Genomic DNA, 22,175 nt, shown 5'->3' on the forward strand with positions numbered 1-22,175 from the left:
CATTTGAGATATTGAAAACATATTTTGGATATGCTCTTGACCAAAGCAGAATACCTCTTCTCAGCAATATGTTGCATGTAATGTACCATGGAGAAGTATTTTTATTCAAATATAATATAGTGTGGGAAAAAGACATTTGGCATGATTTCTAATTGTGAGCTTGTGCAAATCCATGTAGGTCCACTTCAGCCAGCAATACTTCAAGCCTTCTTCTATCTTTTGGAATCATATAAAATGTTTTCTTTAATAATTATTAATATCTTTAATATCTAACTTGTAATAATACTAATAGAGGTGCATCTCTTATACTAATTTTTTTTTATTCTTAAGCACAGGATTTGTTCTGTTGCTATAATAACATTTTACATGAGGACCCTGGTGATGTTTTTTAGCATTAAAATACAACACTCAGTTCCAGAAGGTGTTTTCTCCCCTTATACATATAAAAAGAAGAGTCTTCATGCAGATAGTGATTTAAGCTAGCATATTCTGACAGTTCTTATATTAATCGAATTGTTAATAACCTATGGGATATACTACAAATTCCTTTGCCTTCAAATAGTTCCATACCTTCAGGGACTTTCCAAAGCAGGATACATGCAATGTGTTGTGTGTTGGAATACATTATCTTTGCTGTTTGATTATTCAAACAGAAGCTGAAAAACCTACTTTTTCAGCCGTGCAGATGCAGTGCATTTTTTGTTGCAGTTCATGTATGTGGCAAAACTTATTGTACTGTGTACCTTCTCTTAACATATCTTCTCATGTTTAAGACTAGAAAATATTAATGGAAAATGGGTCATACAAGCAGGAAAGCATGTTGTAAATATCCTGAACCAAACAGCATGTGTTGACTCCTTGGCTGGCTTAGGTTTTTGAAATCTAGACAGAATCCACAGCTTGACCATTAAAGCAGAAAGAGATTTATTCTGTATAGTTTCATCACCTTGTTACAATCTTAGTCATAGGAAAGGAAGAGGGAACCTCATGCCATTTTCAGTTCTTGTTTAATATCTTCTTCACAGGAAAATGCTGCCAGGATATTAAACTCATCTGTTCTTTTGGATAATAAGGATGTAATGTACCATTTTGACCTTTCCAAGTGCTGTGTTTCCAATTGCTGTTCATTAGATTTTTTTTTTCTTGATTAAAGTCTCACTAACCTGTAGAAATAGAATGAAAGAAGACCTAGTCAAGACACAGCATATCAAGCATGATCAAAACAAAACTACACAATTGTATAGCTCAAGGGCTATAACAAATATTAACACTTTGTGTGCTGTATCATTGCTGTGTTCGCTCATAACAAAAGAAGCTAAAACAATGTTTATTTAAATTTTTCACATGCTAATGCAGAGTCACAAGCTGAAGAGCTTTTATTTGGTTGAAAGTTTAATCATGAGAATAAGACAGACTCTATTTCTGGGATCCTGCAGAAAAGTTTCTGCGATGAATTCATAAGAGAACTGAATTATAATCCTCAAATGGAAGTGCAATTAAATGATAAAATATATGTGTCTGAGGGCCAGGTTCTGTTGACCTTTTTAATTTTTATTGATTTAGATTCTTAAATTCAGAAATAGATATTAAGGGCAGAAAAAGTTATACATTATTGTCTAGTCTAACATCCTGCATGGTCCCAAAATATCAACCTCTGTAGCTTCTGTATGAGATGCTGGATAGCTTTCTGACCGACAGAGATTGCTCCAATGGTTTAAAGCTCTCACTGTTAATTTGGTGAGGGGGGAACAGACTGGAATTCTTGGCTCCAGCTAATTACACATTCCTTACTCCTGAATTAGAGAGCTCTTAACTGTCAAAAATCCTTTTTGCCTGTAGGTACCTGAAGGCTGTAGTCAAGTTACTTCTCAGTCCTCTCTTGACTGAATCAATAGCTAAGAATTTATTTTGTGTTTCAGTATTAGTACATTTTCCCTAATTTTAAGAACCTTTTTCTGTACATCTTTTTGATTTTTCACATCCTTTTTAACAAACCATAATGTCATATGGCTTTCCAGTAAGTTTCACAAATGTCGTGAATGAAAAATCTGTGCCAATGTCTGAATACTATTTACTTATTTACTCTTACAAAGATTAGATTTGTCTTCAAATAGCATCCTGCTCATAGTTCACATCCAACTTACATCTGTAGTGACACTGTGTCCTCAAAACTATTACTTTTGTGGCCAACTCAGGATTAAAACAGACTCAAACCAATATAAACTATTAATCAAACCAAAAAATAAGACACAAGCTGCCCCTTTGTATACAATTAAAAATAAGTTAGTACACTACTCCCTAGTGTTCACAGTTTAATTCTGTTATCTGTAAATGTCCATATTAATGAGACTTTGAACTGCAAGTTTAGCACTTTAGGCTGGTTTCTACTTTCTTTTCAACAGTGAAGTGGTTTCGCCTACAGTTTAACCTCTGACAAGGAGAACTGCCCAGCCTTGGTACTGATGTTACAGAATTACATACACACTTGGTGGTGATAAAATGACTGCTAATGGTGCTCCTGAGAGAGAATAACTCAGCGTTGGTGTCGATGTTATGAATGCCTCCTGAGAGACTGGTCTATCTATCAGAGCAATTTCTTAACTGTTGTTTACTTTTCCTGTCTGTGTAGATCAGGAAGCATTTTAAAAGCACTAGGTAAGAATCTCTCTATTAGCACTTATCAAATGAAAAGACACAATGGTAAAAATATATTGTTGTAACAGAGGAAACTGCCTAGTCTGGGCAGTGAATTTCTTTTAAGTGGTTTGTAACACACCCATAAGCATTAAGAGATGAACGTGGGGATGCAATGATAGGTAACAATTCACATGATTCTCTGTAGGAAAACAGATTAGTATCATCAAGAAGAGCAATAGCCTAAAGTTCTGTGTATAACACACTTCCTTAATACATTTTTTCCCTGAGCCTGAACATTAGTATTAATGAAAAATACATTTCCCTAGAAAAGACACAGAACTCCAACAAGTAGTTTTAGCTGCAGATTACACCAGTTGGTTTCTGCTATAATGCTGGGTCCCAAGAGAAGGCAAGTCATCAATCAGGAAGGGTTTATAATGAAGCTAGATACTGTACTATTTTCTCACTTTCAATTCATATAGACAGCTCAGTAACAAAAGGAAGTAGCAATGCCCAAGCAAGTAATTTAAGAACCTTTCAGAGATCTAGTATTCATATGGATACTATGTGCTAGGCACATGCACACACACATATAGTCACCAAAATGTGAATTTAAAACCTTTTCTAGCATCTAGAAATAGCAGTGTGGCACATCACCATCCACTGTCCTGTTCTGCCTGAGGTTGCCTTCAAGGGCATTCTTATAAGAGGCACTAAAGATTACATGTATGAACTAATTATGTAGTCTAACCTCAAGTAACCACACAAACCATGAGAACCTCCTGCTGAACCTAGAGATTCCTTGGGCGAGACATTTCTCCTCTTTCTTGATAAACTGCAAGCCTTGGCATGCTTTCCTAACTGGGCAGTACATGGATAAAAAAATGGAACTCCCCAGCACTGTGCATGGCTACTTTGCCCATCTACATGTGGTAATCTGAATCTGTTTAAGAGTCATGTAAGTATTTTTTTAAGTTATTATAAAACTAGCCACCCATACAATGGAGCCATATGGCTCTTCCTCTTCTCAGATTGAGATTGCTGTCAGTTTCCTTATTCAAAGTGCTACATGGAGAACTACATAAATACATTTTATCGACAGCAGGACTAGGCACTTTGCTTTTTTTCCTAATATTAAGCCTACATAAACTTCAACATAATTGATTTTATGTTTTGTTTTCATGGAACTGTGAAAACAGAGTTCACAGAATAACAAGTACCATTCAAAATGAGAAGGAAGAAAGAGTGAAGTCTAATTAAACAATTGTGTAAAATTGAGATGTGTCATTTTGACAACAGTAATTAATGACAGCTTTACTTTTGGAAGATTCTGTCTTTTACTTTGAAAAGTAAAATTCAAGTAAAAAACTCAGTTTTCTTGCCAGATCCTTGAAGAAAGGACAAGGATTTTGCATGAGAGGAAATCTCATTGTGTTTATGAAACATTTTTTGTGCCCCTAAATATTTTACCAGTAAGACAAACCCATGAAAACTAATTTAATTTTATTAATGGATTATAACAGTAAGGTTTTTCTTATTTTTCCTTTTTTTCCCCCTTTTCTTTTTTTTCCTTCTGATTTCTTTTCTGCCTTTTAAAATTTTGGGGTTTTTTTAAATTTTCTCAAAGATTAGGTAGCTCAGCCTTTTCTCTTAAGACATTAACTATATATGTATCCTATAGGACTGAGCTTTCCTGGTAGCTGAATAGATTTCCTGGTAGCAAGAAGGCATATCCAATTTACATATCCAATTTTTGTTTTAAGAAACTTGCTTGACATCTACCTTCAGACTCGATTCTCCAAATCCCACTTTATGCTTGCTTGGAAAGCCACTAGATACTCGTATTTACTTTTATTTGATGCAAATTTACTTTATTTTTCATAAACAATGAAGCAGTCCATGGTCACTGACCCCTTTTGATAAAAAACAAGCCTTTTAATTCCTGCTGGGTACTTGCTAACCTTGTAGTACTCATCAAAGTGGCATGCAAGTACACCTTATGAATACAGGTAGTCAAACTACACAATAATGATGAAATAAACTTGGCTACTTAAAATACAAATGAATAAGAATTCCAAGGTACACTTGCAATTCTACAAATATTATTCATAAGTTTTTCACAAAAAATGTGGCTTTAATATTCACAAATAAAAATTCAAACAACAACAACAAAGGTAAGAACCCGAAGAGATCCTACTAATGGTGGCTGTGATTGGCCATACTTTGCATTTTGTGAAATTAGGAAGAACTCTTTTTTGCCTTGCAAGAAGTACAAATAACATTCTGAAATAGAGACTAGTTTCCAAGTTTTGAGATGATCCAAGGTTTGAGATGCTCTATGCCAGTATTGTGGCTGTTACAGACAATCTCCCAGATCAGAAATCAAAGGTATTTTTTTCATCCACGTTTGTGTCCTGCTTGCCTGTCACAGTCCAGGATGGCATATGGGTATGTGCAGACACAGACACCCACAGCCAGAGCAGCATTCTCAACTCCTATATTCATTTCATGTCAACAATGAAAGAGGTTCAGGCCTTACTTTTTTGATCTTGCTCAGGTGAGTAAGTAACTCGGTGACAAAATCTGGAAAGATATGAATTATATGACAGTAGAATAATAAAAGCAAGGGCCAAATGTCCTACTGTACAAACTATAAATACAAATGCACTGTATTATGTAAATTCTAGTGTCAAGGTGATGGCCATAATACAATATGATTTCATATTGTTTTCTAAGACCTTTTTGGCAAGAGTAAAGGTAAAGAAAAAGTAAGATTTCCCCTGAATTATGTCAGTTTATGGGTTATTTAAAATTATTGATATTAAAAGTCACAACCACTAGAAATAGCTTTTTGTCCTGTTGGAGGCACAGAATAGATCCCCATCAGCTGAAATTTACACAGCTCATTATTCAACATGGCAAGAGCTACTTTCCTTTACCCCAGGGTTAAAGGGTTGTCTGTCAAAATTACATTCTGTTGTAAGAAGGTAAATAGGCGAATATTGACAATAGGATTCAAGGCACATTTTTTATACTGCCTAGAATTTTGGATTTCTTATGACAGGGTAGGAATGAAAGCTAACCCTGCATATTTGCATAGACAAGAAGTAATTATTTTGATAATTTTGGAGTTGTATGAAAATTCTAATGCACAGACCTAAAATTTAATATGTAACCTGACAACAAATCTGAAAGACTTTCTCTATTCTTGCAGAGTATAATGAAATACATTTTTTCCAGAAATGAAGAACATGAAAATAGACCATGAAAAGAACTTACTAAAACAATTGAAATTTCACGTAGGTGTGTTTTACTGATTTTATTTTTTATTGTTTCGTAGCCATTTCAAAGCATCAAACATTTTCATGTGGACAATTCCAGTCTTCTCTGAAACTTACTTATAATTTGCTTCCCAGTCAAATAGATATGTGCAATCCAAAAAAATTTGAGTGTACACTGAATACCTGTCACGACTGTGTGTAAAGTGAGGCAGAATTCAGAGGAAATATGACTGTTTCCCTGTCATCTTGCCAAAGGCAACACCTGGTGAGCACCTCAGGCTCTGAAGAAGTGCTGGTTCAGGGACATCACTGACAGCTCCAATTTGCAGTTCCCAATCCACTACCTTTAGGAGCAGAGGCTGCAGGACCCCCCCCTCACTAGGCAGGTTGACCTGGAGCACTTAGTTCCCTAATCTCCTGCTGTTGTCCTGGAGAAGCTCCAACTTTTGGAGCCCCTGGCATGAGGCTGGGAGCCGTGGCTGGAGCGTGACTTGAGAAGAGGAAGACTGAAAGCCCTTAAACCCCAACTTAATTATGGATTGTCCAACTGGGATCTGTACAGCCTAAAACCACAGCACAAAACAGAAGAGGCAGAACTTCCAAGATCACTGCTTGTGCCCTGGGTCCTCAGCACCAACACCTACATCCTCATTCTCATTCTTTCCCAACTTCTCAGTGCTTTCCAGCAGCTCTGTATTTAATCTCTTCCGGAAAAAAAACACTGTCCAAAAATAAACTACTCTGGAAAAGAATTTCAGATTTCATTCCCTAAGCACTATGGTTTAAGCAGTTTGCTCAGTGTTATAGCTTTAGTTTGTACAATGGAATATTCTGTATATCTCCATTCTGTATATCTCCATTCTGTATTACATATATATGCACTGCAAATATGACAGACAGCAATTCCAGGTCTGTGCTAAAACGCTTAACAGTTATTAAACACTTTGTCTCTGGTGCAGTGGGGTGCTAAAACTCTCTGTGTAGAAAAACCAAATTATAAGCTTATGTTTTATATTTCCTCAACTTTTTCTGGTATCAGATCCATATACTCTTTTAAAGGGGTAAAATAAATATCCTTTTATTTCTCTGATTCTTAAGAGTATGAAATCTTACTTGCCTCATCACATGTGCATCATCACACAGCTGCATCACATGTATAACATTGAACTGAAGGCTTGATTTCAAATCTTCTGAAGTCCTTTGTGGTCACTATGCCAAAAAGTCACTGCGCCAAAAAGTCACTCCATTTCCAGTCCTGGATAAAGAATACTAGTCATGTGTGTAACATTGAAAGTGAAAAAATATGTACTAGGAGGTCAACAACAAAGAGTAAGGCTTTCCATTTTTTGTTAATCCAAATATTTATGTTTCTGATTTAGGGATTAGGGTTCAGCAGATGCCAACTGTTTACATTTCAGGAAATGGTACCTCTGGTATGTATGAAGGGCTTGTCCTGAAGTGAGTCTGCTTGATCTCTATAAATATTTGGAGGTGGCGTGCTACTTTAGTGGAATTAATAAAAATCATGGAGATTTTTATTGGTACACAGACTACACTCCACAGAACACCAATGAACTGACTTGATGTAGCCCATTTATTAAATTGTCTTCTGTACTCTCATATTAGCATAGTATGACTTCAGAGACAAATCTTACAACCTATACAACTATGATAAGACCCACTGATGTGAACAGAATTGCTTACCTTTTTTTATATCTTACTTTCTTTGTCTGTCTGACACTGGAACTTCCTTACAGGTATCAATTCTTGGAGTTGTACACAATTACTCAGAGTACTGGTAGAGAAAGGAGCATCTCAGAAACCACAACAGGCAGTTATTCTTAAAGGCTGATGATCTAATGACATCTCTTATAGCTTATGGTAAGTCAAGCCTTTGCGGTTTTAGTAAAAAGCTTAAATGAGTTCTCATATTTATTTTTCAGGGTAATTACATTTATCACTCTTAACTGTCCTTTTCTCAGATCAGGATAATTCAAATCTCTTTAAGTAAATGCCTAAATGTATTACTGTCTCCTCTTGTGTTGCCCTTCATTCTCCTTTTGTCCTTGACAAAATCAGTTTTGCTGTTCCTTTTTCAGATTCTCACAGAGAGCTAGTTGTGCCAATCATTTTCCATGTGATGGAAATACCTGCCCTTTTGTTGATAGGACAGGCATATGCAGTATTCTGCTGAGGTGTGTGTACCTCTGAAGCATATACATTATATTCTCTAAGAGAATTATTTTCCATGGTATTGTAACACTTTACTCATTCTGCCAGCTGAATCCACATATACTGGGATGAGCTGAATGATTTTCTGCAGTTCACAAATATTTGTAAATTAACAGTTTTTTACTCAAAAGTACATTTAAGAGAATGCTAAACATACTGCAATATTACAGAAAATACTTCTGGAGTACAGACTGAGTAGAAATTCTGAGAAAGAGGTCTGGACCACAAGAGCAGCAGACATAGATAACATTTTTCTGTCTAATTCAGGATCTTTTTTTCCAGTGTTGTCACTATATGATGCATTAGATGAGTCTGCAGAAGTCTCACAGTCCTCGTACCCTCTTCTGTGGTGCTCTGCAGAGATATAATTCTTTCTCGTTTCATAGACACAGCTGTCATAGAAAGTATTCAAAATACTTTCCACTCAACTACCAATTAAACAACCAGTCATAAAAAAAAAACTTGCTCTCTGTACTATGTCATTGTTCTCATAACTTAAAAATATCTCTGGACCAAGGTTGATTGTAAGAAGTTAAAAAGCTGGATGAGACTCTGATAACAAGCAATAGGAATGACTGGAAAGCCATATTAAAAGACAAATATCGCACCACCTTGGTATTCATATAAAGTTTGATGCTGAATATACTTTAATTGAGGTATGAGAATATGACTAAAAGTGAAATTTCAATATAGGAAGTACACAAAAATATAAGTAGGATAGATCTGAAAAGACAGTTAAGAAATTTCAGAGATTATGTTAAAGTGGGCAACAGAATTAACTGATATGCCAACATGCATTTTGACAAAATGTGGAAAGATGTACTTCAGAAATCTGGATTATAATATATATTCCTTGAATTTAAATTCACTGGATTCATAAATAATATCTAGAAGCCACTGGGTTCATCCCAATAGAAGCAGCTGCTCAATGTGTAACAGATGTCCAAGAAACAGTGAACAGTTGAATGGGAAGCACAATTACAATATTAGATTGATTTATAGCCCAAAAATGTGCTTTAATCTGCATATAAAATACATGCAAAGTTATAGTGGCTAAACTGTCAGTGCTCCCTATTGATGAAAATCTTACTATTAATTTAATTTTGAAACAAGCAAAACCAGAAGAGTTCAGAGGAAAACAATTTTTTTTAAAAATGCAAAATGAGCTTGAACAAGTCACTAAGCCTAATGACTAGCAAGCACTGAACTGAATTGCATCTAATACATATCATAAATATGTGTTTATGTGCAATGGGAACAATTATTCCTGTGAAAACATTACTCCCCAACCCATCAATAAGAATGAACACAGCAAACCCGACTGTAATCTTCTAGAGGAACCTACTCTTCTTAACATTTCACACGAACTCTAAAACGATGTGACATTTTATAAAAAGTAAATTCTTTCCCTTTAAGATGAAAATGAGACATCAAATTCTTGAGACAGGGGAGGAACTTTCTCTGTTGGCACAGTTATTCTTTCCTGGGAACCTATTCCTACATTTGTAACCCACTGATATTCCAAAGTTTTCACCTTAGCTTAGGTTTGGCACTGGTTATCCAACAGGCCATCTCTTCCTGGGTCCATACCATCATTTGCAAGAGGTCCTCAGTTTATCAGTGTTAATTGCTTATTTCACCAAATCCACCATGCAAAAGTGAAAGGTGAATATCTAACGCACTCCCAACACATGTAGTGTTTATCCTGTGCTCCATTTCCTGAGAGATGAAAGTGGTTCACGCTGATGGTTTTAGTTTTAAACCCTTATAAAAGAGTGATTCCGACCTGTGTTATTTACTTATATAAACACTAATAATTTGTTGCCTATTTTAATACTCTGGGAAATGATGTGTTCATTACCAGCCTGTACGTGACCACTGCTTAAAGGGAAGCAAACAAGCCAAAACCTAGGTTCAGTTTGAAGGCTTTAACTTCATATAGGCATGAAATCTGTTACAAAAATCTGTTGCCCTGGCAAGAAAACTTTCTGGGTTAACATCTAGCTTTCTGTTCATGTTTGGGCACAGGAGTTTTCAGGAGCTGCTCCAAGTCATCCTGTTAAGTCTGCACTGTCACCTGATTTTGAAGCAACTGGTATTCCCTGAGCCTTTATGGGTACTTTCTATGCAAGCACTGTTATGAAAGCACAGTATCCTTTGCCTCTTGTCTGAATTTCAGTTGGACCTGCTTGGTAGCATCAGAGACACACAGTTTTTTATTTTTCAGAGAAAAAAAGTATTCCATCTTCTCTCACTTTGTGTTTCCAACTTTCACTTCCATCTTGAGATTCCTGCCCTTCTAACTTTCTTAGTGCATTTGCCTAGTGAATAACTAAGGGAATTCAGTTGCTTGTACTCAGGAATTGCTGTCCTAACTGAAGCCTTTGAACCTGTAATTATCTTTTGAAAGTCCTTTACTGCACTATGTTAAAAATAGTCATCTTAAAATGACACGTTTAGAAGTACATTAGAGGAGACATTCAGAGCCTACATCTGTGGAGATGCATATTAAATATTACTTTACAAGGGAATGAAAGTGCATGGACTGAATCTCCAGACTGGATTAGGATTGTAACCACAATCTATTTATACTGTGTGCTGGTTCTGTCTGCTTAATTTTCTTCACAGTCCCATGAAGACTGGCATTATTAAGTTGCAAAAACCTATGTGCACATCTCATATCAACTCCACTGGAGCCACGATTAGCAAAGGGAGGGTAACGGAAAGGACAGGAAACTGCAGCTATGTGGGAGATAGGCATTTCAGAAGAGTATCTGAAAGACAAAATTGGGTTTACTGTTCCAGCAGTAGCAGCTCTGCTCCCTAAATGAGGCCTTGAAGAAAAAGATCTATTTCTTTAATGGCTGGTCAACTGTGCATTACGGAAGACTTTGGAACTGCATGTGTTATTGCCCAATTTTAGACATTTTTCCATAGTGAAGTCCAAAAGAGACATTTTAATTTCAAACTCAGAAGACATCCTGTGCAATGTATATGCATTATCAGAAAGACAGAAAGGAAGCAAGAAAGGTGGCAACACTAATTGGATTAAGACATGTTAGGGGACTGAGGAAAACCATGATGGGAGAGGAAGGTCTCTTTCAGTAGACTGGAAACTAAAATGGAAAAACTGATAAAAATAAACATCTTTTTCTGTAATCAGAAAAGGCTGCACTTCTCATATGGGACATTCAAAAAATAGGTCCTACTTTCTCAAATAGCAGAAGGAGAAGAAGTAGAACTATTGTATTACTTGCTGGGATAAATGAAGGGGTATCATTTTCTGCAAAAGCTTGGATCATTCTGTGTACTTGGCATCCCATCCAATTTCTTAAATTCAGAGGTTTACAGAGAATACATCAAAACACCTGCCCTTTCTCTTTTCAGGGTGTGCTAGAAAGAAATCAAATACATTCTGTCGAGAATTCTGTGTTGAAATTTTGGCTTTGCCAGCTCAGCACAGCTATCATAGCCCTCAGAGGGTAATCTGAAAATCCACAGTGACTCCCTCTCTATGTATTTGTTTTGCTTGAATACAGTAGACTGGGACTCTCTATGGACACTGCCCATGCTTAGTCTGTCATCTCAAGAGATCCCAAGGAAAGACCTGATATTCTGCAACAGAAGGGGAAAAAAATTTCTGGCCTGCAGAAGCATAAATAATAATGATGAGGCATAAATCAAAAAGTTGCCACTTGATTTTCAGGCTGAGGTTACAGGACTGACAATTAGAAATTTATGTTTTTACTTCTAAGTGGACTCTCATCTGATTGGAAGTTACCAAGGGACAAAAATTTTGTGCTTAAGATGCCTTTTAAAATGAAATCAAATTTCAAGGAGATCTGTGATTTGAAATGCAACATTTATTTCTACCTTTCAAGGCAGTGTTAGAAGAAGACCCCTCCATATCTTCCTCAATAGCTTTTACATTAGCACATCATCATATACTCAACTGCAAAATTACCATGACAGCAAAAGAGAAAGGGTTCTTTTAATTTCCTTTGCTGTTTTGAACATCCAGTGACCTGCAAAATCTGGATAAAAGCCGTTGGTTTATTCACTCACTAGACGGCTTTAGAAATATCTCTTTGCTTTTATAGCAGTGATGACTGCCCAGAGTTGTGAAATTTCGTGATTACTTCACAATGTTAAGAATAAACATTGGCACCACTGATGGGCCTTGTAAATGCTAACAATAGGTACAGAACTTACTCGATTGCATAATATTCACTTTTAACCTGGAGCAGACTTAGAATCTTATTCCATGGAAATAACAGAATGAATGGAAAGCAGTTAATAAGATTAAACCCACTGTGAAGCATAAAGCCATAGTTAATGATTTGTGAACTCACTCCCCCTGTCCCCGTTGATGCAGTTTCTTTGGTCTATGTAATACACATATATTCTTCTCATCTAGCAGTTCATGACCTTGTTTAAGTATTTGGTCTTTTCCTTAAAAACTCAGATTTTGGTAACATTACTTTTTTCTACAGCAATGAAATGTATTATACATGTGTGAATCTAAAGAACAATATTAATTCTGAAATGTTTACTAAAAATGTTTATGTAAATCCAGTTTAATTTTCACATCTTTGTTTGAAGCACCCCAAAAGAAGACTTATGGTGAAACCAGGGTATTATTTTAGCATGCTAACTCCTTCATCTGATAGTCTCTGATCTCTAACATCTGTATTGTGGTCCAATATCACAGAGCAAAATGCGTACTGTTCTTTCCTCAGCTGAGCCCCTTGCAGGATGTTTCAGGGTGTCTAATAGATGGAGACATTAGTTCATTATATAAATATGAATCTCTGGGACTTAACTCCTATTTCAAGTGACAACAGAAACTGTTTAAATGTTTCTCATACTTAAAAAGATCTCCAGTTCAATATTACTATTACGACAAGATTCATACCAAACTCTTACTGAATAAGTAACATATGCACTGTTATTGAATAAAAAGAGTTGCATATCTAAATAAAAGGAATTGAAATATTGTTTTAAAGACAATTGAGTCTTGAGTATTGTTTTAAAGACAGTACCACTTTGTTAAATCATATGGTAGCTTATGCAAAATATTGCAATATATTAAAAAACCTGAGATTACAATTAGCTTTCCTTTAGGATGAAACTCCATACAATACACTGATATTTATTTTAAGCTATTTTTTTCTGTCTTCTCAATCCTGAGATTTATATAATAACCTGTAACTGGAGGAAAGCAAAACACAGAATTCACTTCAACCTGTGCAGACCAAACCAGTGCCTGAAGTCTGCATGGATAGTTGGGAGAGCTATGCGGAGTTAGTACAGTAACAGTGTGCTAAAATTTGCCACTCTTCTTCTAACTGGGACAAATTTTCAGACTATTCAAATTGCTATTACTCTCTTGGCACTAGTACAATAAAATTCTGATTTTAAACCCACGAGAATTTGCTCCAATAGTAGTGTTGTGTATGAAATGTCACACTGCTTTGTCAGGTATCTTCTGAGCATAATATTACTTGGTGTTAGGAGTGATCACAATGTAACTATTAGGAATTGCATCATGGCTGGCCTTGGTGGTATCTTTAAAAAGCAGAGTTTTTTTCTGGCAATCCTCTTGTTTTCTTCACTATTGTCAAAAAGACTCAAACTGAGCCAGCAGTGTGCTCATGTGGCCAAGAAGGCCAATAGTAACCTGGAGTGCATTAGGAAAAGCATTGCCAGGAGGTTGAGGGAGCTGATCCTGCCCTTCTACTCAGCCCTGGCGAGGCGTCACCCGGAGTGCTGTGTCCGGTTCTGGGCTCCTCTGCGCAATGTGCTCTAGGACAACCCTGCTTGAGCAGGGAGGTTGGATCAGATGACTCACCGCAGTGCCTTCCAACCTTACCCATTCTGTGATTCTGTGAAATTCCTTCCTTCCCAAACCGATGTATGTAGTTAAATCAAAGGAGATCACCTTTGCTGGAAAGGAAGATGGCAGTATGGTATAGAATCACAGAATCAGCTGGGTTGGAAGGGACCTCCAAGATCATCAAGTCCAACCCTTGATCCACTACTGCTGTGGTTACTAGACCATGGCACTAAGTGCCACATCCAGTCTCATCTTAAAACCTCCAGGGATGGTAAATCCACCACTTCCCTGGGCAGCCCATTTCAATGCCTGATTACCCTCCCTGTAAAGAATTTCTTCCTAATATCTAACCTAAACCTCCCCTGGCAGAGCTTGAGACCATGCCCTCTTGTCTTACTGATAGCTGTCTGGGAGAAGAGACCGATCCCCACCTGGCTACAATCTCCTTTCAGGTAGTTGAAGAAGAGTGATGAGGTCACCTCTGAGCCTCCTCTTCTCCAGGCTAAACAACCCCAGCTCCCTCAGCCTCTCCTCATAGGACTTGTGCTCAAGTCCCTTCACCAGCCTCGTTGCTCTTCTCTGGACCTGCTCCAGCACCTCAATATCCTTCCTGAACTGAGGGGCCCAGAACTGGACACAGTACTCCAGGTGTGGCCTTGCCAGCACTGAGTACAGGGGAAGAATCACTTCCCTGGACCTGTTGGCCACACTGTTCCTGATCCAGGCCAGGATGCCATTGGCCTAATCCTTTTGTGAGAGAAGCTGAGATCTGCACTTCAGGAAACTTTCAACCCTACAAGAATGGAGGTCTAATGCAAGAGTCTGGCATACAGTGAAAGTCTTTCAGTCACTTATACCCCATTCCTTGTCTGGAGACAAATCCAGAAGGAATTGTGTTGAATTTGCCCCTACGTTTCAGAATAGTCAGAGAGAAAGGAGGGATGAGCAAGGGCACACTCTGCCCAAATTAATGGTTGTCAAGTCTACTCATGGACCTGTCAAATGTAACTATGCAAAGTCTTCTAAAAGCAGGAAGCGGATTTGATACCAAAGGCTACATACAGGCAGCAGCTCTTAACTCGGAGCTTATGTATATGACATATGTATATGACAGAAGCCTCTACTTAAACCAGCCTGGCAACAACTCTCCTTCTGAACTGTGGTATATCTCCAGAGATCCTTATTCAATTATTAATGCATCTGCTGCTAATTTCATCATGCAGAGTGTGAATTTGTCTTTCCACATCGAGCTCTAAGGGAAGTTTGTAAGAAATATAGAACTTGTCAGCACATGAGAGTCAACACATTACTGCTGTGCTGCAGCCATTTATAACAAAACTAAAATGAGCACTCGCTTGTTTGGCATTAATTTAATGTCCCACTTAGCTCCTATCAGACATAAATAGCTGCTTCATCCATTTAAGCATTTCTGTTCATGCACATAATGAAGTACTCTGTACCTGTCAAGTAAGCAGAATTCATAACTGAAATAAGAAATGGATGAGGAAATTCAATGTTCTTAATATTAAGCCTCTACAGGGGTAGCATCAGACTTTTTTTCTGGCCTCTATAAGATTCACCTTTTATCCCATTCTTCAGAGACCATATGAAGACATGACGTGTACACACGTTAGTACGCCAAAAATGTTTCTGAAAGGAATATCTGTTCAACTGATAGCACAATTAACAAAAGCTGTAGTTGTTGAACACATGCTATTAAAAAATAAATTAGCTAGCCAATCTCTTGGTATTTAAATGTTTTTTATGTTCTCTATTTTAGAAAAATGGTTTATTTTAAACAGCATTCCAGTTGTGATCATCCTCTCGAGGAAATTTTTATGAGAATGAATGGAGGTAATGACTACTATTAGTCACTGTCATTAGCATAAAACATTAGAAAAGACAATATTTATAACAGTCATATTAAAATATGACTTTCTATCACTTGTGTATGCTTTGGCTACAGCTGGTTGCTATTTTCTAAAGTTAAACTGATAGAAGTCTGGTAATGGTATATTTAATAGCATGTTCATCATCAGATCTAATTGTTTTCCACCACAGGGTATGAAGCTTTATGTCCTCTATCAACCCAAAACAAACAGCCATACTGCTTAATGGCTCTTCAATTAATGTTTATGGTGCTACTTTTATAACCTAAGTTACATGAAAAAAAACCCCAAACCCTCCAAGAAGCAATTTAAGAACTTCAGAAGCTTAATGGGACTTCAACCAATACCAAAAACTACTACAACATATGTAAGGTCCCACACTTGAGAATGTGAAACAGAAGACACTAAAAAGACATTAGAAAATAGAAATAGAAGACAGTAGAAAATTCTTCCAGCACAATGGTATAACTGCCAGGGGAAGGGAGAACAGATCTTCTGTTCATGTAAGGAAAGGTGGCTGAGGGACTTCAGGTTGGCTGCCTTGCAATTGCTGTTCCTGCTGGGTTAAAACAGAGAAGACCTGTTCATCTTAAGTCACGTAAAGGTCGGACTCTGTTGCTCAAATTGCAAAGTTATTCCTCTGAGAGTGATTTGCCCTCAGTAACCTAGATGCTTGCGACCTACTCATAATTCTTTCCCCTATTTAGCAAAGCTCATGCTGATTAAAAGGAAAGAACAGTACAAAGACAGGGTTCTCTGTAACTGCCTTGGTGCATATTAATTTTTGTCTCTCCCTTTTCCATGAAACCTCTAGAAAGCAATGTAAAACTACTGTAAATATGTTTTTACTGGAGAGCTGTCATTGTTCTGCATTATGAAAGTAAATGATTTCTGGCTTGGGCTGTTAATTGTATGTAGCAGTAATATATTCATTTAAAGCTTCCCATCATAATTCAGACACCCTGATTTCTGGCTTTTAGTGATGCATTACAAGCCTTTACTTCTCTGACACTCAGGCAATTAATGATTGACACTCCTCAGTCCCGCAGAGTAGCTGGACAGAACTAGACAAGAAAGAATCAGACCTGCGGGGTGGTGAAAATTTCTCTTCTGAAAATGCACGTTTTTTCACACTATAAACTCTGATTGACATTCATTGCAGTAAATATATTTTAATAGAACTGCTGTTACTCTGCCTCTCCTCCCAGTCTCCCAGGAGTTTTTGTAGATCAACATGATGTTCAGAAACAGGCAAAAAAATGCTCTGCAAAGTTTAAAGGCTGTCAAGCCTTCTTGGCAAATTCCCTCCAAGAGCACAGCTGAGAAATGACAAACCTATCACCTGACTGGCTGGTGTTTAAAGCTGACTGCTTTTGATTAGGAAGCAATGAACCTTCCCTTCTGCAGTTTATTCTGTGTTTCATGAGCATCTCTTCACTGAAAATTATGCAGTTGAACTGATTTGAATTTGATTAGTGTAACCTACAGTTTTATTATTTATTATTTGTTTTACTGCACATTTAGGAGAATGTCAGGATAGTTACAGACTTACTTTTATTTCATATGTATTATTGCTTGACATTTAAAACAAATCCAATAATAATATATGCCTGTATTGCAGTTACTCCCTTGTTGTACATTGCTCCATGTGTACTCACACTCTACTTCCTCTCTGCTCCAGCGAGAAGAATAGGATGAAAGCAATCCTGCTTACTCAAGGACAAAGTACTGTGTCCCCAGCAGGTGAGCTGAGCTAGAAGTTATTGCGAACTGCAACAGCTAACATCTTTAATGGAAAACTCCTGTATTAAATCCTATGCTACAGACTGTGATATTTCAACAGCCAGCGCTGAGGAGGAGCGCTGCCACCAGAGGTGCATGCATTAAACACTGAATTGCTTTTTCAGTGTCATCAGGCTTCATGAGTTGCAAATGTGAATGCTCTGGGAAGCTTAATACACTTTCATCTTCTGACAGCCTTTCAATTATATGTCCTTTCACATTATTACATAACTTCCAATGATCTGCACTGTGGACTTCAGTAATAAAAATTCATTTCATGTCTGAAGAACACAACTTCTTTGGTCAGTCAGTTTAGATGTAGAGGGGAGAAGTGCATTTGACCAAAAACAAATGCTGAGCGGAGTCAGCTGGTTAGGTCAATAAAAGCTAAAAATATTTGACTTTGAGAGAAAAGAGAGTTCAGGACACAGCCTAAAGGCTAGATTCAGCCCTGACTAAACTGTAGCAGTGTTATAAGGAGAGATTAGTTACTCAAACTTACATGTTACATCTGTACCTACAGAACTTGCCAGTAAGGTCTGGGAATAACTGGCACCCTAATATCTTTATTACTAGTATGGTTCACAGTGTCTTATGTCTATTAGCTTCAGGCTGAGTATTCTCCTACATTTAATTTTATCTATCTTGAGAAAAAATGCATATACTTATATAATTTATCTCCTCATTTACTTACCTGATTTTGGAGATCCTCACTATAGTGTAAGAGTACAGCAACATATCCAGTCTTTAGGGATGCTTTTAGGAAAATAAAGGAGGTTCACTTCAGCTGCAATTCCAGATATTAGTAAAACATTAGTGTAATATATGCATCTTCAGTACTTCTCTGGCTTTCATTCATACCAGCTGGCTGTCTCAAAATCTATAATACATTAATTTCCACAGTATAATGATATGTCTTTATATATCTTTATCCATCTGTATAAAGATGCAAGACGAGAAGTACAAAAAATATGTTTTGGGTCAGGACGTGTAGATCTTGCATGCCAGTGACAACTCCTGATTTTTGAGAACCTGAAGTTAAGGCTAGTGAAACCTGAAGGCTGTCAGTGCTTCTGAAAACAAAAGTATGTCTTCAATGCTCAAATACAGATGGAAGTGTCTGGTCTACCTTTTGAAATTGTGAAGGTTATCAACAGAAGTGCCTTCTCCTAAACAAACATTTTAGTAAACAAACAATTCAACAACAAAACCAGTGGAGGAAAGAATTAGCAAAGGTTACAGAAGTACAGAAAACCCACTTCTAGGAAACTCCATAGGACAGTTTCCATGAGGTGAATGCTGCACACGGGGAGCTCAAAGTGAAGCCTTGAATGGTCTGTGCAAAGCTCTCGTGCATTGGGCTGTGCTTCTTTATGCCCACTTTTCAACCTCTTGCTACGCAACAGAGCACTGGGCAGAGAACAGGCTTATCTCAAACTCCAAAGACTAGCATATGTGTCAAGCCTTGTGTTCTTTCAGTTTTAACACAATTTGATTAATTATATGATATGACATGATACACACAATCTGTAGCTTTTAATGAAAGTAGCTCCCCCAACTGTAATTTAAAACTTTTGTCCCTTAGAAGTTTAATTATTAAGGTTGCGATTAACTTCACCCAATCTCAGTTACCTAAAAGACAGCTACATAGTCTACACTAGGTATTTAGTCACATTTTATAAACAGTGGAAGGAGTTTCATGCCATTTGGTTTTTTTGACACATACCTGAAAAGGGGCTAAATTGTCCTTTGGACCAGAATTGAGTATATGTGCATATATATACACACATATATACACACACACACAGGCACGTATACACATATACAGCTGAAAAACAAGAAAATCAGAAAAGGCAAGGAAGTCATGGAATCAGACGAACCTTGGTATTTTGCTATGAAGTCCTGGCTTGCTCAGGAACTTGCTCAGGAAAATCAAGACTTCCCTTTCTTCCTCTGTAGATTTTTGTTAAACTTCTAGAAACCTAGCAGGGTCTCCCAACTTCTGGAACACTTTATCACTTATTTAAACCTGTAGTTACCAACTGAAAAAGAATCACTACTCTCAAGTTTCCGAGAATACTAACAAGAACACAAGTCTTAATTGGAAGCCATCTTAGGAAACTTAGTCCAATTGTTAGGAGTTTGGGCTCTAAGTAAAGGTATTTTAGTTCTGATGAACAGCATTCTGTGTGATAGAGAGCAAACAGCTTCCCCCTTCTTGGTCCATTTGCCATGTGCAAAGCACAAATAATAATAATAAATAAAAACATTTCTAAGAGCCCTAGATTACTATTTACAAAGTGTTAACAGATTTAACTGTAATCTAAGTAAACCCTTAAGAAACCTGCATATTCCCACCTGTTTCTTATCTCACTCACAGCCTACTTAAAACTGGAGTGTGAATACTGTCACCTAGGGTTTATTTCCAGCTCTAGCTAGGAGAAGGAATCTTGAAAAATACACTGATTTTTTTTTCCTCAGTCTAGAATCATGTTAGGCTTGAATAGCTTCTGGCTGCATTCTTTTAGCTCTTTCTCTGCAGACAAAAATCTACATCTAAAGCAGGGCATAGTTTAAAATATCACCATTTGCAAGAGCAAATCCAAAAATAGTGTGGGCAAAAAAAAGTGTCACCACTTTCAGAACACATGATGACAGGGATTTGGGTTCTACATGAGGGTTTCATGCTGCTCTGCAGTGCAGACTAAGCTTCAGGTCTGTTTTCTGGTATGCAGTCAGGAGGAGCAAGGAAAGGATTGTGGATGTGCCTCAGGTATAGGAAGTGAAGGTGTGTACAGCTGCAGTGTAACTCCACATTAGCTATTGATATAAATTTTGTTAGTCAGCTGAAACCTTCTAGATGTCACTCTCTACCATGAACAAAGGCTGACAACGGTCTTTTGTTTCACAAGCTGCTGAAGAAACAAGCTCATTTCTAATAACTAAATGCAATAATTGTATTTTTGTATGACATTATGTCTCTATATAAACTTATGTTAGAAAAATACAATGCAGTATTTAGTATGGAAGATTTAGGAAATGCTAGATTTATAATTTCCAATATAATTAGATGATTTTCTTTAGTATATACAGGAGGACATAGACTTTAATTACAGGATGCCTTCCTACCCTTCTCTCCACAAGACCTAACTCATTCTGGATAGAAGTCCGAATTAAATATTTGTATCTGTCTTACACTCTAGTGGTCTGACTCTTTTTTGTTTATTCTTTTTCATCCAAATAGTTGCTGGTGTAGATTTATTTAATGTCTTACAGATTTTCATCGTCCATAGTTTGTTGCAACAGTGTTACAGTAAATGAACCCTATAAACATTAATAAATGTATGTTCACAGTAGTGCAGTGAAGATATCAATATTTTCATAGATGAACAAGTGGAGAACAGATCAAAAAAACCCAGAATCTGCAAAATCTGGTTTTAACATGACCTTCTCAATGAGCTAACTCATAACAAGTGGAGATGATTTCTTCAAATATTTTGCTTTTTTAAAAAGTATTTGTATGTTCAACATACTGTGCAAATATAGTTTACTTCTGTGAGAAAGATTATTAAAGATTATATTTCTCTATGACTGAAACAGAGTGTAAGAACTTAGATGCATTATCCTGTCTCAAAGTCACATGCACCACAGGTATCTCTGTATGAGCGCTTTTCCAATGGCAAATGTAATGAGAACTAGTTTAAAATAATCCTATTTTTTGCAGACTGAGGTGATCTAATTACATCATATTTGAAATAAACTAAAAATATATAGAAAAATACCACAGCTCACCTGATAGACTGGAAGATCACTTTAAGTCTGAGTGGTAGCCTGAGGTCCAGAACTCAGGGCTGTGGAGAGTCCCAACCTGAGGCTCAGTCCTTCAGAACAGAGTGATTTATTGCAAATGATGTTGAGCACTCTCAGTTCCCTGAACACCATTCAAAAGGTACAGTACTTCCCTAAGGCTCCAAAAATCTGAAAATCAAGATAAAGTTGGGCAGACATATTCAATGAAAAACATAAAATTAGTTGTTGCATTAATATTTTAGCTTGAATTACTTATGTAGCTTCACACAGCATCTCTGTGACACAGGGATAGTTTGGATGACAGAAAACTCTGGGAAGACATTGCCTTCCAAGTTCTGCATGCTATGAGATAAAGCAGTTACAAAAAATAACAACAGAATTTTCTACACAGTTCTAACACATTCCTATGCCCTGCAAGTAGAATGGGAGAGCATGTGATCACCTCTTTAGGGTCTCTGAAATGATGGGTGTACACAGCAGAGCAAAAAAGAAGGAAAGGAGAAAACCAAACTAAAACTGGTATTTCTCCTTTTTTTTTTTAAACTTTTTGAACCTTTTCGTAAAGTTACTTTATGAAACTTTAGCTATAATTTTATCCTAGCTTTCTCATTTAAGTTCTTAATTTTCATACTGCTACAAATTCATCAAGTGCTGCCTCAATACCTTTTCTGCACTTGCAGTCTACTTGAGATGAAGGCCCATGGTTCA

At 36.9% G+C, this 22,175-nt stretch overlaps 1 protein-coding gene across 2 annotated transcripts in view; it reads right to left on the reverse strand.

The window, feature by feature from the left end:
- Positions 1-303: 303 nt before the first annotated feature.
- Positions 304-22,175, reverse strand: part of KHDRBS2 (KH RNA binding domain containing, signal transduction associated 2) — a 366,426-nt gene continuing 344,554 nt past the window's right edge. For both annotated transcript variants that reach the window (XM_039380435.1, XM_039380437.1), the window contains exons 12-13: positions 18,352-21,635; positions 304-7,713 (exon numbers count right to left, since the gene is read on the reverse strand). The gene's annotated coding sequence lies outside the window, so the exon portion shown is untranslated. The remainder of the gene's footprint in view (positions 7,714-18,351; positions 21,636-22,175) is intronic.

The sequence above is a fragment of the Pipra filicauda genome, unplaced genomic scaffold (assembly GCF_003945595.2).
Source record: "Pipra filicauda isolate LSUMZ 115617 unplaced genomic scaffold, ASM394559v2 scaffold195_size2193078_pilon, whole genome shotgun sequence".
In the NCBI taxonomy this organism is placed as follows: Eukaryota; Metazoa; Chordata; class Aves; order Passeriformes; family Pipridae; genus Pipra; species Pipra filicauda.